The sequence below is a fragment of the Triturus cristatus genome, chromosome 3_2, assembly GCF_964204655.1.
Source record: "Triturus cristatus chromosome 3_2, aTriCri1.1, whole genome shotgun sequence".
Lineage (NCBI taxonomy): Eukaryota > Metazoa > Chordata > Amphibia > Caudata > Salamandridae > Triturus > Triturus cristatus.
The window spans coordinates 377,319,927-377,337,388 of record NC_140584.1 but is presented as its reverse complement, the minus strand read 5'-3'; positions in this window follow the sequence as shown (position 1 = coordinate 377,337,388).

Sequence of the window (17,462 nt, the reverse complement as noted above, 5' to 3'; positions counted from 1 at the left end):
TAGGACTTTGTACTTATATTTGATCCCTGCCTTAAGGAACTCTGATTCCAAAGCAGGGGGCCCTTGCTTCTTTACACATATAGATAAGTGCACCTTGTGTTGCAACGATACCTCAGAGCATAATGCTCTGTGTTTTAAGCTTGTTGTGTAAATATGTTTTTTTAAAAAAGTTTATGTGTTATCTGTGTTTTGTAGCCCAGAAGAAGTCTCTGGAAAAGGGACAAGACGTGTTGGCTACGTTGGTGTGAATATCTTGCATAGTTTCAATAAATAATTTTTCAACACACGACAAGCCTGAACGACTTTGAATGAATTTATGAAATACGGATGCAAATTACTACAAAATTCAAAGTTGTAATTGATTCATTTTGTTCTGACTAGAAAAGACAATATTTGGTAAAACAATAAATAGTGAGTGCTGATCTATTTGGTGTACAATGTGTGGATTACATCAATTTATGGGGACCCAGGAGGCTGTTTTCCCTTCATCTAAGCACCACTCATTTGTAATATACCCTACAGTTTGATAAGTGCGGTATCAAGAGTCTAGGCCTCTTTTTGTAAATCTTTTACATTTCATAAGCTGTAATTTTCAATTGGAAACAGGTAACCAGTTCATGTTTGGTGTCTTTGGAATTGTGATGAAAAATCGTAACTTATGGGGAATACAGATTTTAAATTGCAATTTCAAAAATGCCACTTTTAGAAAGCTTCAAGACAGAAAGGGAATCCAGCCAACTTATTTAGATGTCCTGCTGTTTATTCAAGCAGGCATTTGAACCAATATAAATATATTTTCTTGGTTTTGGCTAAATTGCTTTTCCAATATTAAAAAACTTACAATCAAAATTTCATTATTTTCATGCAAGCCTATACATAAAGTGATACACAACACATTTTGCATTAGGCAACAAAAGTAAAACAACAATCAAAAAGCAGTCAATAAGTATTTAACAGGGCAAATACAGTCACATTTATCAATACGCATATTACACAAGTCTTTGGTTTTGCTGAAAAATAACCTCACAGTACTCTCATGACAAAACTATTTCTTTTTCTTTTAGGAGAGATACAGGCCATGGTGCTAGAGCTTTAAGTTAGCAGGGATGGAAACCTTATCGAATATCCCTTTTGTGACTTATCCATTAGGGAATTCGACAAAGTGAAGCCCATAAGTCACAAAAGGGATATTTGATAAGATTCCCATCCCTGCTGACTTAAAGCTCTATCCCCATGGCCAGTATCTCTCCTAAAAGAAAAAGAAATAGTTTTGTCATGAGAGTACTGTGAGGTTATTTTTCAGCAAAACCAAACACTGGTGAAATATGTGTATTGATTAATGTGACTGTATTTGCACTGTTCAATTGTTATTGACTGTTTTATTTATTGTTGTTTTACTTTTGTTGCCTCATGAAAAATGCATTGTGTATCACTTTATTTACAGGCTTGCATTAAAATAATGAAATTGTGAATGTAAGTTTTTGAATATTGGTAAAGCAATTTAGCCAGAACCAAGAAAATATACTTATATTGGTTTAAATACCTGCTTGAATAAACAGCAGGACATCTAAATAAGTTGGCCGGATTCCCTTTATTTCTTGAAATTTAACCATGTCCTATCTTGCCATACTAGGACGTAACCCCTATTTGACCAACTTTTAGAAAGCTGTCATTTTCCTGCCTTAGCCCTTTAGTGCTTGCTGTCTGTCTCTGGGTCATATGACTAGATGTAGTTGACAGTTTGGCTTTGTGTATTCCTCAAAGACAGCCACACACTAAGGTGTGCCTGGATAGGCCATCACTAGCAGGATGAGAGAGAGGAGCTGGGTCAATCCCTACTTACACTTGAATAGGCTGTGTCATGCCTCCACAAAAAGGCTGCATACCCCCTGTAGTTAGTCTAGAGCCAGGGACCGAAAGGAAGGCCACCTGTGCTCTTCAAAGGCATGCCTCTATAAGCTTCTCCCCACTTCAAAGGCACAAATGGATGCAAATACTGGACCTCAAACATCAACTCTTTAGTACACTTCCGGGCCTGTGGATACTCTAATAGGACGAAAGATGGATGTGCTGCTGAAAGGGCTGCCTTGCTGTGCTGACATGATGCATACTGCCCTATTGCCTGGGTGAGAATGACAGGACCTGAATCACTTGAACCCTGAAACCAGAGTGATTCCAAGGGCTAGTTGACTGACCTCATGATCTGAAGCCTTAGGGACACAACAGGCTTTCAAAAACCTTGCACCTGAACTCTGCCATCTGCAAGTCTACCCTGCAAAGTGATGCCACCCTGGTCCTGAACCATTAGAATTTGACTTAAGGTGCTCTGACAGCCTCTGTGCAATCCGCAAATGTGACCCATCTCCTCTGTTGCATGGCGCAAACCCAACCAAAACCAACGCATCACTGCTAATGCATGAATTGGACCCTTCACAAAAACCTATGTTGCCCTTGCAGTCCCATAAGAACTGCCGCTTCTCAATGCATCCTCAGTGCAGGCCCTGGCATCCCTTGTTGAAGGCAGCCTTGACGATGACACTGAACACTGCATCGCAGCCTTACCGCTCCTTGGAACCAACGCATCACCCAGACTGTGCTCCGCATCTTCGATGTGGCAACTCATGACTTCCAAGCCTTTATTAGTCAGTTTCACTTCACAGGCAAACTTTTGTTTTAGTGAGTTAGTTTTAACTACTTCTATGCTTACCTTTCCTTCTTTTTGTTGTCTACAGGGTGTGGTTGTGGTAATGTTGCTATAGTTTCTTGACACCTCCACTGAGCATCCTACATTCCAGAATATATGTGTGTAATTTGGAGTGTGGGCTTAGTTGGATAGAGGTTCTTTGGCTACCTTGTCCTCATAACCCCGTACTTTCCACTACTGCTTGTGTGGACAATCACTACAAGGAGGGTATGCCACAAGTCCTGTAATTTCCTCATCACTATATTTCAGTGCAAACAGCTACTTGATATGGACCATAGGATCCTAATATGGGGATCCATTTACTTTGCCGTTAGATAATAAGGATTTCAGGTGTAAAGCCAGTAAGAGAGCTCACTGTTGAAGTACTATGCCTGACAATACAACTCTACCTTTTATCCTTCCAAGTTCTGATGAAAGTGCGGTCAATAGGAAGGATAATAGTGATTATAATGCTTGACAGTTTGCAATCCCTGTATAATACGAGGACAACTGCAATCCATATATAAAAGCCCATCTCTAATTTCAATTTTACAGTTGAGTTGTGATACCTTTAGTCATCTGTAACAAAGATGTGATGTAGCTACTCAACTCTAAAAATGAATTACAGTTGAGTTCTAACATCACAATGCATGTTGCCAGTAGCCAAGGTGAAAGGCAGGGTTGTGGAGCATAATTAGAGCTACTGGTTAAGCAATGAAAACAGGAACTGGCTTTTCCTTCCTCTGATATCTTTTTCAAAAAAGAAAAAGTAATCAGCAGAAAAGAGATATTAATGGCAACATTTTTTTTTATCCATGCTATAGGTCTTTACAGAAAAGTTGGAATCTTTGCAAGTTTGTACACAATCAAATATTACATTAAGGTGATTCAAATTTTCTTTTGAAAAAGATACTAACTTCTTTTTGGAATGTTTAATTTCGCAGTACAGATTATTTTTTTCTCCTTTTGTGTAATGAACATGAAATTGCAAAACACAAAGGATTTGTGCTTGTTTGTTGAAGGGTGCTGATATGTATCGGTATTATAAGCAATAAAATAAAATAAAACTAAGTTGCATGACTTTATAAAGGAACTCAGCCTTTGGCCTCATTCCTCTTTATGTTCATGGCAATCCTTAGTGACTTGCAACGATCTTATAATGTGCAGCAGGGGGAACTTCATCCCATATAAAAGCCTGCCTTTAATTTTCTTATTGTAATCTACTTGTGATCTCACTAGTCACTTACAAAAAGAAAATAACATAGCTACTCGACTGTAAAACCTTTGACATCACAATGACTGCTGCCAGAGCCAGCCCACAGAGGGGATGACGAATCACATTGCAGAATTACAACTTCTATCTAAGCAGAATTACTACTACTAAGTAAACAGTAAAGGCAAGAACTAACTTTTCATTTCTTCTGATCTGTTTCCCTGCAGTTAAATCACTAACAGGAAGGAAGCATTTCAAACAGCAAGTTATTTTGTTCACAACTATTACTTGATACATGAAATTAGGAATCTATAAACATTTTACAACATGTGCTGAATTACATCCATTTTAAAAAGTGACACCTTCAACTGGTTTTGTTTTTTAAACAAGTTACTAGCTTCATATTGGTGTGTTTCATTTTTACCTTACAGAATTTGTATTTATTCTACGTATCTGTAACCATACTTTTTCATACTAAGAAGGAAGAGACCAAAAATGACGGCTTTTTAAAAAAAATGGTAATGTTGTGGCAATGTATTAGAAGGAATAAATGCCCTCTGCTATATATTAAAAAGATATTGCAAGTCATCTTGGAGCTCTATGCCCTTTATAATGTAACTTAGCTTTCTGCCTCCTGCCTCTAAATGGTCACCAAACTTTTCAATGGCTTGCAATCTGCTTACAATGTATGGCAAAGACACTTTAAGCATTATGATATTTGCATCTCTACAAAACAGCAACAATTCAGTAGGATATGCCATCAAATATATTAAGTTGTATGAAAACGTATCTGTGTACCCTGAGATCTTTAGCTACTTAGCATCTCAATTTCGATCTTTGCTATGGCCTGTGGCATGAAGAGCAGAATCTGGGGCTTATTTACAGGCTCCAAAAGATAAGAGTGAGAGAGATGCAGAGATTCATACAGCTTCAAAAGTAACAATCTCATAATCAAAGCGGAATGAATCACTTGTGTCGACAATCCAGAGACTCAAGGAAATTGTATCAGAGACCCTCAACCACACATTCACAATACACAGTATATATTTGTCTCTGCTCGTGTGATAAGGTGTATAGTATAATCATTGGCTGTAAATCCTCCAAAGGACGCAGGAGGAAATGATGGTACTAAGTTGTGTGTGGTAGTCTGGGATGAGGAGGATTACAGCACTGCCTGCAGAGACAGCCATCAACAAAGGAACGTCATTTCCTCCTGCGTCCCACGGAGGATTTACAGCCTTGTACAAAGGTCATTGACACAAGTCTGCACCTATGACCACGTCAGCCATGAGCAATTACGCTCGCTGACGAAGAAGGGTAAGTGAATTTACTCACCCTCAGTAGTTTCTGAGTGTTTTTGAGAGCACTTGCTCACTCTTTGGCCCTGATGAAGGCTACCTGACCCGAATGGGCAATTCTTGGCCGAAACATGTTGACATCCCATAAGGTGCTGTGGACCAGTAACTAATCCACCTAAGCACCACAGTTTCTTTTAATCACATCCCTCTCCTGAACAATAAACACTTTATACAGGATAGGAGATATTGTGAATCACTTTTCATGACTGCCACTACCCAGATAGTCTCCCTCCCAGTGGAAGATGGTTAATCACTTGGAGCACTGAACCCTCAAGTGATGGTGACCCAAAGATGATATTATCCACTTTACCTCACGAGCGGGGATGAATATGTACCTCATACTTTGAATGTGTGTTTGAGAGTCTCAGATACAATTTGCTTGAGACTCTGGATTGTCTACACAAGTGATTCCTTCCGCTTTGATTATGAGCTTATTTACAATCCCCATGCGCCACCGGTTGGTCACTTTTTCCCATGTTAAAAGTGAAGCACCGGCTTGTAAACAAGCCTCTCTATTTGTTCATTGTATAAAGGCTTAGCTTCCTCATATAGTGCAGCCATGTAAGGAAATATGGATGTTCCAGTGTTTGTCCTATTTTGTTTTCTATCAGCATTTGAATAATTATTTTGATTACTAGATTTACTCTAGGTTGAATTACTACTGTGAGGTCAACACCCAAATTACTAGCTATAATTCAAATCTGAATAAGATCAATTAATGAAATCCCTTGTAGGCACTATTACTTACTATCAATAGACCTGTGGCACAGTTCCTAGAGAGGCTAGTAAGACATTGTGGAGCCTTGTCCTGTTGAAGGTAAACTCCAAATGCAGGCTCAGGAAAAACAATTTCATTTGAAAGTGTTAATGGGCCCTCACAGAGAGGGAGACTGTTGATTTGGAAGGGCGGGGAGAGTTCTACACAGCACAGGCACACGTTCCCAATTTCTATTGCTTAATGCATGGGGATGCACAATACTATTGCTTAAGCAAATGAGGCACCAGGAAGAAACTACATCAATGAGCTAAAAAAGTGAGAGAGGGAACAGGGAAGCCTATACATTTCATTATAATTGGACAGATATCACAATAATTTGCCTAATATTAAATAAGCAATAAGAGGTCTATGCATGTTTTGCACTGGAGAATTCCTACCTCTCTGCCAGAAACTATTTGAGAGGGTTGTCTTATGCTTTTCCTGAAGTTTTGTGCCAAGCATTGTTTGCCAGAAGTGGTGGTTCTAACTCCTGCTGATCTATGTAGCTAAATGGGGGCTAATATTATTTACGTGAAAACCTTGTTAAACGTCCCTCGTTTGACTGTTGAATGTAGAAGGACCCAACACAGAGAAAGTTACCTGTCTGCCTCAAAGAACACCAGCTGACCAGCAGGGTACTGAGCACTTCCTGTTGACCTGGAAGCCCAGCTGTGGGTTTACACTCCCCACCCCATCAACTGAAAGAAGTAGACTGAACCAGAGATAAAATCCAGACAATTCTTATGGTAGTACCACTATTCCTTCTTGTAGAAAAACTTTGGACTTTGTGAAAAACTAATTTCACCTGGGGGATCAAGGGCAACCTGCAAAGTCTCCTCAAGAAAGATGCAACAGTGGCAAGTTAAACATTACAATTTTTCACAATAAAGGCCTTTTGGTGTGGTATCCAACCACTCTTCCTAGCTAGGCATGTGGCGAACACATCGGTTTGCATCTAATGGAGATAGTTTTCCTCTAGAAGCGTTTGTTAATCCCACCTTAAAAACGTATACCGTGCTCAACCACCAATCCATTTCAACCATGTTCATTTACAGTTAAGTTACCAGAGGTTCCTAGGTAAAGTTTTCCTATTTACACCGTTAGATCACTACATTAGGCTTTCTTCATTATTGCAAAATTTTCTTCTTAAATGCTTAGATGGTTAACTTGATTTAGAAACATAAAGTGCATTATTTCTCTCCTATATGTCTTTGGCCAAATATCGCATACATTATGCTTTTCTCAAGACAAATCCTTGATGCTTCAACTAAGCTATCACATATGTATCAAGGTTTCCTCCCGGAAACCACTTTACCTCTGTGGGCTATATTTGGAACTGTTTGCGCCTTGAGAGAGCTCAAAATCACAGCTGAATCAGGATTATGGCTTCTCTTCCTTAGAGCCTAACACCCAATTCCCTACAGGCCCCTGCTGTTGTCAGGCTTTCCTGACACTCTTCAGACTATTACGTTGTGTCCTGAAGGCATGAGTTTGTAATTGCTAGCAAACTATTAATTGAATGTGTCTGGTCACAGATGTGCTTCTGCTTTGGGACGTGAGGATCATGTAACCTTTTTCCCCACAGCCTAACACTTCCTTTGTGCTGCGTTTTCCTGCAGCGATGCCTGTCCACAGGTACGCCTCCTGTTAGGAGTTCATCGGAGCCGAATTCCCATGAGGAATTCCAATATGCACGGTTATATGTGGGCCAATGTGTTTTTTGAGTGCCAGAACACCGGTCCTGATTTTATAAACCGGAAATTCCACCTAGAAATATCACATTGGGATTCTAAACTCGTTTCCCAGCCCTCGCCCAAACCTGAACCAATGGTCATAGGGAGAGCATGCCAAGAAGTAGCTTTCCCTTCCCTCAAATTCCTTTCCCGTGAACCTCACTCTCCTCCAGCCCTGGACATGAGCGGGACCTTTCACGCCTACTGAGAGCAAGTTTTAAATGTTTGTGTTAAACTCTAATGAACTGGGAATTTAGTGTATAATACCAAGGGGAAAAATAAGGTCCACCCATTTATCTTGCATTCTCAGCTTACTTATTCCACATTCTGTGGTCCCAGCCATAATTGCAGGAATTCCACGACGAGATTAGAGCCAGTATAGGAAATTCTAGCTTCTTTGAATATCCACTTGGAATTGGGCATTACTTGTAATTGCACCATATATCGGTTACACAACAATCTTACAGATAATAATATACAGACGGCTTTTGAAGCGTGGCTGCTGCAAACTTCACTTAATAAGCAATATAGATTTGAAATTAGAAATATAATATATCTATTGGAAATATAGCATAAGAATGAAAAGATTAGTATTATTTCTACATTCACTATCTGAGAGCACAAAACCTAATTATAACAAGCATTGGCAATGCCCATCGGTCTAGTTATAAAGAAAATTTGTAAAGTAATGTGACTAATTACAAGAAGATGGCATGGGAATGTATATTTATTTGTGTGGAAGCAAAGAACTGTAGAATAATATTGGTGTAGGTTAAAAGCCAGACCTAAATATCCATGTAGGGTAATGACTACCCTCATTCCATCTGAGCTGCTGCCATAGAAAGACAATAGACATTAACTAGTTATCTAAGACTCTTTAACAGCATTGTAATGTCACCTGTATGCCCCTGAAAGCCCAGGAAGCTGGATAAGTAAACCAAATCATCACAGCTGTGTAGAGGGCAAGAACTCTTTTGTGGAAGCACACAACTGCTGCCCAATCAAAACACTTCTGGCTCCCAACATGCGGGGGGAGCCAACGCCCTTTTCTGGTGATTCTCACATAATTGTCTGGCAACAGCCGCGCAGTCAAGCCAGACCATAAAAAGTAGATAGCAGATAGTTAGAGGAAGAATAGAATGTTGTACCTGGATGTACATGTTTATACTGATGCAGGTTTGTTATGCATTGCTCTAATGACAGGTTAGGAAGGCAAATGAGATATGGTTCATGTACAGCAGTCTGGTTACATATCTAAAATACCATGGCACCGACCAATCTGGGAATGTAACATGCCAATTTTAGTGAAAACAAGCCTTTTCTATTGCAGGCTCATTTAAGTTGAACGTGCCCAGGCCAAACCTGATTACAAGTCGGAGTGCCACGTGCCTGCAAGTGGGTGAGGACAATGCATTAAATGTGTAGATATCTGACCACCAGTTTGCAGAAACCAGTTACCATTAGATAAGGCAAGCAGTATGTTCAGGTGGAGTCCAGGCAAAGATCTTTATCTGAATCACCCACATTTTGAGGTAATGTGTGATGAGTTCGAAAGACCACTGTACTTTTCCAAAGTTCAGAGAGTGGAGTCGTGGGTGCATTAAAAATATATTATTATTCGTTTAAGTCCTTTCAAGGACGAACAGGGCTCTTCCTAAGCTATCCCATCGATCCGCTAGTGCTGCACTATAACTCACCTAAACCAAACAGAAGTCTACTTGTGCAGTTGCAGAAGATAGTTTTAACATATTCTGTAACACTCTGTACCCGAAATAACAATTTAGCACCATACACAGCTGCTCAATTCAGCATACATTTGTTGAGTGGCTTTATTTTGATTACCTCTTGCGGTATACAACTATTAAGAGTGATACGGGTTTTGAACCACCTACGAAGAAGGTTTCTTTTTCACTGTTGTGAAGAGGTTTCTAAGTCCTAATGCAGAAAGGGACTTTATAACTTTTTTGAAGAAAACTGTTAACAAAGAAATGACATGGTTAATTTCTTGATAAGAAAAATTCTACCTGCGAGGTCCCCCGCTGAAATTGTAGCAGCTGCTGTGGAACCAAAGGCCAGATACTTGAACCAGCTTGGTCTTGTCATAGCTTTGTAGATTTCCTGCTGAAATGATTCCACGTCCCAATGCAGAATTTGATTTAGTTGTTTTTTCATATGTGCTGGGAGGTGAATTTCAATCTTGCACCATAGAATTGTCATTCAGATGCTTTTCCCTGAAGCTTTGGAGGAAAGGTTTTTAAGTTTACAGATTTCCGTCTGCTGGCCAAACACACACAGGAGTAGACTTACAAGGCCCACAAGACCTCAGGGGAAGGCACTGAGAGATTCTCAGGGTATCATGTGGAGACCAACAGCAAAGGCCAGTCTATGTCCAGTTGCCGCTGGGCACTTTAAGCAAACATCTCTTGCAGCTTGTTGTGTTCCTGTAGTCACACAGGACGCCAGCCAACTGACCCTTGGAGTCCTTAGCAGCAGTGCGCCAGTGGCAGTCTAAATATCATAGAAAAACCTGACCTTTAACCTATAGTTTAGTTCTCCAAATCACTTTTCAAACAACCTTAGGGGCATATTATCAAGGACAGCGTTAAAATTATCGCCGGTTTAGCGGCAGAAAACTGCCGCTAAAGCGGCGATAATGGGCTTGATAATATGCCCTTGAGAATTCCAGTAGAAGCCCATGTTCACACCAGAACATGGGCTACTTTTGGAATTCTCCAGGGCATATTATCAAGCCCATTATCGCCGCTTTAGCGGCAGTTTTCTGCCGCTAAACCGGCGATAATTTTTAACGCCGTCATTGATAATATGCCCCTTAATGCTTAGAAGCTAAGATAGAGGTCCTTGTTGAATTATAATAATTTCCAAAACAGATATGGAGAACAGGAGAAATGTTTTCCGCATTAGACACAGGATGTAAGGAAACGTTCCACAGATTTACTAAAGAATTCATGCAAAGCAGTGAAGCAAGTCAAGTGGGTGTGCTGTGTGAATGAGAGAGAGCTGAAGAGCGCCGTATTTACATAGATATGGCGCTCTTCAGCTGTCTCCCATCACTGGTAAACTTGAGTCTGCCTAGTGCCAATGGAGCCACCCTTGCACCATGTTGCTACTTTATGGGCAGGATTGTTTTGCGCTAGAACAGGTACCTTACTGCATAAAAACAATCCAAAGAGGTATTTTCATATTTCTATGTGTGATGCAGAATGCATCCGAAAGGCTCTGTGGTTTATCCATTTACTGCAGATTGTCAATCCAGAAACCTAATAAGTACATTCGGCAATGAAATATATCCTGTGAAAACTATTTTGAATGTCATTTAAAGCACTAGCATTCCAGTGGTTAGAATGAAAATTCATTTTATTTTGGTTCCCTCTCCTAGCATTAGAATGGGCATCATTTTACATCGGTAAAACAGCACAATAGACAGGCAAGGCAAAGAATAGCGTTTAAAGTACGTGTACACCTTGGTCTGAGCAGAAAACTATTTGTGCTGATACTGCCAAAAATGCAATAACATCATTTTATCATTTTCTTTCATCCAGAAGATAATGTGCGTGACTTACAAACCTCAGAAACATTGCCCAACCAGAAAGGCGACAAGGATAAGTGTGTTGAGGCGCTACACCAGCAAATTATCGTTCACATTGAAATGATCAAACAGTGAGCCTCGTTTATGAAAGTTGTTTGAGGGAAGTACAAGCCATTAGTATAATTGTCCATGCTTCAGCGCGATTTCTTTGTACTTGTCAATTGCCCTTTAAAAAAGGCTGGGATCCAGGACGGAAGACCTGCATGGATGGTGGCCAAAATCAGCCACTAAAACAAATGTCAGAGTTTAGTGTAATTGCTCAATTAGATAAAACCGGGGCCTGATAGGCAGGGCAGCTCACCTTTAATTAATGGGGTAATGTGGTCATATCGCGCTATGGCTTTGAAAAATGATCTTGAAGCTCAGCCACACAAAGTCCTCTAACACTGTTGCAAATTCTTAAGCCGCACAATATGTCAGAAATACAATTCTGCGACGTAATAATCTAATTTTTGCAATGCATTTAATATAACAATTACATATATTTATATCACTATGTATTGATATTTAATTGTTTTGTTCTTATAATTGTGTATATTATTTTGAGATTGGGTTCACCAAGTGCACGCAGGGTATGTCCCATGTATGTGCAGCCATGTCTGTGGTGGAATGTGGGATACTTGAAAGTTTGTGGCAGGAATCTGCAAAATGAGGTGGGCAAAAAATAAAGAAAAGAAAGAGCAGAGATCTATCAAGAGTTTAATAAGTGGCTAGGAAACAAAGGACTGCTGATTGGGAAGAGGGGGCGATATGGAAGAGGTGATAAGCAGTTGGGCTAGGTTGACAGGCAATAAAATAATTTAACAAAAAGAAAAACGACAAAGAGTGAATGAAGCCTAAAAAGTGTCGAAAATGAATGAGATGTCCAGGCAGAGTAAAAAATTAAGAAAGGTTAAAGGATAAAATGATTCGTTCAAAGAATCCTATAAAATTGGATTTTTTGGGGAAAAGTAGAGATGTCGATGACTGTGTCAAATGGAGTGTGACTAAATGAGTTCCTGAAAGATGGAGATACGTTCTAAGAGATAGAGAGAACTACTGAAAAATAAGTGAAAAACACTGCTAAGTAACAGAATCGCACAGATGTAAAGAGATTCAAAGCAAATTATTGGTGAAAGATAACAAAATATTAGTTGTAAAGAGATAGTGACTAGATTAAGAGATTGATTAATGTATTGTAGACCTGGCATCTTGTTGTGTGGTTTTCCCTGACTTTTTGCATTGTGACCGCCTATTTTTTACTTCGTTTTTGCTGGCTTTGGGACTCTGAGCACTTTACCACTGCTGACCAGTGCTAAAGTTCACATGCTCTTATATAAAATGTGATGACAGATGGTATATTCATGACTGGTATATTTTACTCATAAGCCCTTAGTAAAGTGGTATACCATATACTCGGGGCCTGTAAACCAAATGCTGCTAGTGGGCCTGCAGCACTGATTGTGCCACCCACAAAAGTAGCCTTTCAAACCTGTCTCAGGCCTGCTACTGCAGGGCATTTGACAGGGCTTGTTGGTGCAGTTTACTGCCACCTCTACTTGGCATTTCCCACTACTTGCCAAGCCTTAAACTCCCCATTTATTACTTTTCAACCACCCCTAAGGTAGGCCCAAGTAAGTTCTAAGGACAGGGTAATATGTAAGTAAAAGGTAGGGCATGCACCTTTTTGTTTTAAATGTCCTGGTAGTGAAAGCCACCCAGGTTCGTTTTCACTACTCTGAGACCTGCTCCTCTCATAGGTTAACATTGGGAATTCCTTAAATATCCTTACTAATTGTAATTCCTGATTGAAGAGGAGTAGCTGATTTATGTTTTATATCATTGGATTCATAATGAAAAATCCTCTTTAGTGGTAAAGCTGGATCTGGTATTACTAATCTAGAAATGCCACAAAGTGGACAGTTCCTGCTCTTAGCTCTCTGGTGTGCCTTGCAGTGTGTCTCCATTGCACCTCTGGGATGGGGTGGCAGCTACACTCTGTGCATTCCTCTAGACAGCCACAAGTACAGGGCACTAAGCTGCATCTGCATTCATCTGCATACTGATAGGTCTTCCAGGGCAAGAGGGAGAGGACAAGCTGACATGTACACCTGAATAGGTAGTGACCTGGCCTCACACAAAACATTGATTTACACCTACAGATAGACTGGAAGACATAGCTGGGCTGAAAGGAGACTTGTGCACCACAAAGGCTTTGCTCTGTAGTCACCCCCACTTCAAGGACACATTTGGGTATAAATATTAGGTGTATGACACCCCACTCACTAATTCAATTTGGGGTCATAAGGAGACTCTGCCACGAAGAGGAGCTGGTGCTACCGAAGGGACTGCCACTTTGCTACCTGCTCTGCTGTGTTGGCCTGCTGCAACTGACCTGGACAGTGAGAAGAACTGGACCTGTTCTCCACAACCTTTTCCAACCTACATAACTCCAAGGACTTGTTGGCTTGCCCCTTGTTCAGGAAATCTCAGGGCCATCACTGATTACATTTGTACAAACGACCGCTGTTAGGCTCTTCTAATCTGGAGTCTGACTCTGCCTGATTTGCCCTCAACCAGTCCCGGGCCTTTGCAGAGTATCAGCAGCCACTTTTGGGCATCCACACCATCAGCGGGGTGCACCGATAAAGAACCGCTGTGTCTGTCTGTCATATGGCTAGGTTAGGCCCAGGAAGAACACGACCATTTTACATGTACAAGTTTCTTAAGTTGCCTTCTTTTCCACACAATGACTTTTGACACACATGTGCTTGCGTGACAGGGCAGGATTAGTTTCTCTGAAACCACTTTGCTTACGATTCCACTCCGTAAGTACACTATCATGAAACCTTGAACATTTAGTACAAGGCTTGAACACACAATGTGCAAATGTTGTTTGCTATTCGTCCATGAGGCAACATGGCTATCACAAAGACAATAAACAATGTCGGCTCCACTGAAGCCTCTACACGGAACTACGGAGGATGGTATTATAAATGCACACATGGTTCTGTGCTCAAATTAGAGGATTACTCTGCTGTCATTGCGAGGACATTGCTGTGTTTGAGTCTCAGTCTAAGTGATTCCTGTTTACCCTCTGCGAGAAGGGATGTCCAGCTTGTGACCAAGATGGGGACCTACATACCTCGCCTTCAGGAAAGGGGGAGTTAGAACATCCAGTAGGGGATTCTTGGCAGAACACCCGCCCTAGGGAACTAGGTTAGGGAGTGCATAAAAGGAGTACACTATATCCAGTACTTATATGCCCGCATATATACACTGGTTTAGCACAGTGGTGGAATTGTTTATTCTTTTCACTATTCTTATTCTGCTAACCACTTTTATCTGCTTCTGTCTATTAATCATTGCAGCACATATATTTTATACAAGTATCACAATGGTTCATTAAATATTGAAATGCCCCTTTGTGAATTTCTTGTGTTCTTTTCTGAGTGAGCACAAGTGACTGAGTGAAAAGGTTCAAGCTCTGTTACCATGATTCCTTGGGGAGTCAGGGTAGTCATGTTCTGAAGTTGCTCAAACCATTTATTACCTTACTAGGTTTCGGAGTACTTATGGTGGCACTGAAAGCTAGCAGGTCTATAGGCCAACATGTCAGGAGAGGGTGCATAGAATCAGTCTGGCTCCATCCCAATGTTTATGTTATCCAAAAAATGAACAGCTCCTACTTAGGGCCCCATTAGGATGGCGGGTGGATTGCCCCCGCCGGGCCGGCGGTAGTCACCGCTGGGCAGGCGAGGGCGATCCGACGCCATCCACACATCAAAGACCCCCTGCCATATTATGATGACTGGGGGGTCTGCGGCGGACGGAAAGACCGGCCACCGCTTTTCCGCCGGACGACTCGTCGACCGGGCAGAAAACGAGCATAACATGGAATCGGTGTCTGTTAGCCATGGAAAGGCTCGCGGTCTTTGCTGTTGGGGGCCAGTAGCAGGCCCCCAGGGTGTTGAGGGGGTGGGGGGTGCACATGGGGGGTAGCATTTGCATGCACAAGGTGGCAGGTTCCGCACGGTACCTGCCACGTTGTGCATTCAAATGCACACCATGCATTTTTTACCTTGCGGCGGGTGCTGCTTGCAGCACCGCCCGCCACAATGTAAAAAATGCGGGATGCGCCTGCCAGTGTGACAGGTGCATCCTGATGCCACTGGCGGACTGCCGCACCTTCGGCGGGCGGTCCCTGGCTCCCTTGCAATGGCGGGCGGCTTTGTCCGCCTGCCATCATAATGGGCATATTAGAAAGTGGAAACTGTATGACACTCGAGCACAGACTATCATGTTTGTTGACTTCACCGAAGCCAGTCCAGCGCGACCTAGAACACTCTGCACACACCAAGGAAAGACAGGCATCTACCCTTGGCGACTCCAATCAGCACATCGTATCAAGCAAGGGGAGACTCCAGCATCGTGGGTCCTGATCCTGAGGTCGATGGCACTGCTGCAATCCACCACGAAAGGTAGTGTGCACTCTTTGACTTACGAGACCCCTGACACCCACAAGCGCTCTTGTGGGCGGTTCCAAACAGACTGAGTAGATCAGTCTCCTGCAAACCTGACATTACATTTTAACTGAAATAATTTTGGAAGCGTTGCTTAACGCTGACCCGGGGTGAAAGTTTGTTCCCGATCCACCACATGGATCGCTGTCATTTTCCCAGCAAAACCGTAAAGAGCCGACTGAAAGCGCAAGGGCTCTTTCCACATTGTACATTCTTGAAGTGTTCGTAACTTGAGATGCTGTAATTGGATTCTTATCATTTTTATCTTGTTTTAACAAGTAAAACAGATAATATTTTCATACCTCATTGTGAAGTGTTTTTACTATGTTATTGTATCCACTCATGCACAACTGCTTTACACATTGCCTCTTATGTTAAACCTAACTGCTCTGCACCAAGGCACCAGAGGGTGAGCACAGGCTGATTTAAGTGTGCAACTGACTTCCCCTGACTGGAATTGCGGTCCCTACTTGGACAGGGTACATACCTCTGCCAACTAGAGACCTGATTTCTAACAATGTAGAATGGTATTTGAAAGTTCACAGCATTCTGTGGGTCTACATTCCACAGCATTCTCTATAGAGACTAAATAAACAGATGTTAGATCCAAGCAGGGCATAACACAATACTGTGCATGATTATTGTTTAGAGAGTGAGTCAAGATATTGTCACGAAATTGTGCCCTGTACCCTTTTTCAATAACACTGCTTATGATAAAAGTTACTAATAGAGTTTGCACACTTTCAAAGCAAGTAGAAATGTTGATGAATGAGTCCCACTCTGTCTCAGTCTGTTTGACTTGTTACACTTACTCTGGTTCCCGTAGGCAATCAGGTGGTCCTTGTGTGGTATAAAGAAGTTCCCTAAAAAGCACTTTAAAAAAATGCAAGCCTTTAAATATTTGCCACACAGGGTTCTCTGTGATAAAGGGCAAGTTTTCTGACTCGCATTGTATGGCTGATGAACCTAGTCATTCTTATTCATTCTGCCTATGTACTTGTTGTAATCAAGTTTACAGGTGGGCTTGTGAACTTTAGCTATCTGACCCCAAACCGTGACGAGGAAAGTGCCCTCATCATGAATTGTAGTGCGTAAGTACATATCCCACTTATCAGAGAATTTGACTGTAAGCAGTTTGTGCGGGAATCCTTGGGGTGACAACGAAGTGTAGTGCATGCCACAGTGCCAGCTCTGTAAAGTTCACTGAAAAGAAGCTCTACTCTTGTACATAAATTGTCCATATAAAGGTTCTAACCTTAGTGAAGGAGTGGCTGGGCATGCACCCATACAATTGTTCCTGTGACTCCTAGTGTGGGAGGGCACCTTATAGGGTTTAGAGTTGAGTCCTTCCCTGTATACACTTTCAAGATGTACACATAGCCAGTAGAGCTCTCACACAGCATGTACAATATGATGCCATAGCAAGTTCCTTAGCTAGCAATGTGCTGCCTGAACTGCAGCCACATTTTGTAAAGGATCAAGGACTCATCAATGATGATGTTCTTTGCAGGAGTATAAATGTCTGGAAACCTGGCAGACAAATGTTCCATGCCAGGACAAATGTTGAACAACCTTTACCAGTGGCCCTGAGGCAATGCAGTAGAATTGT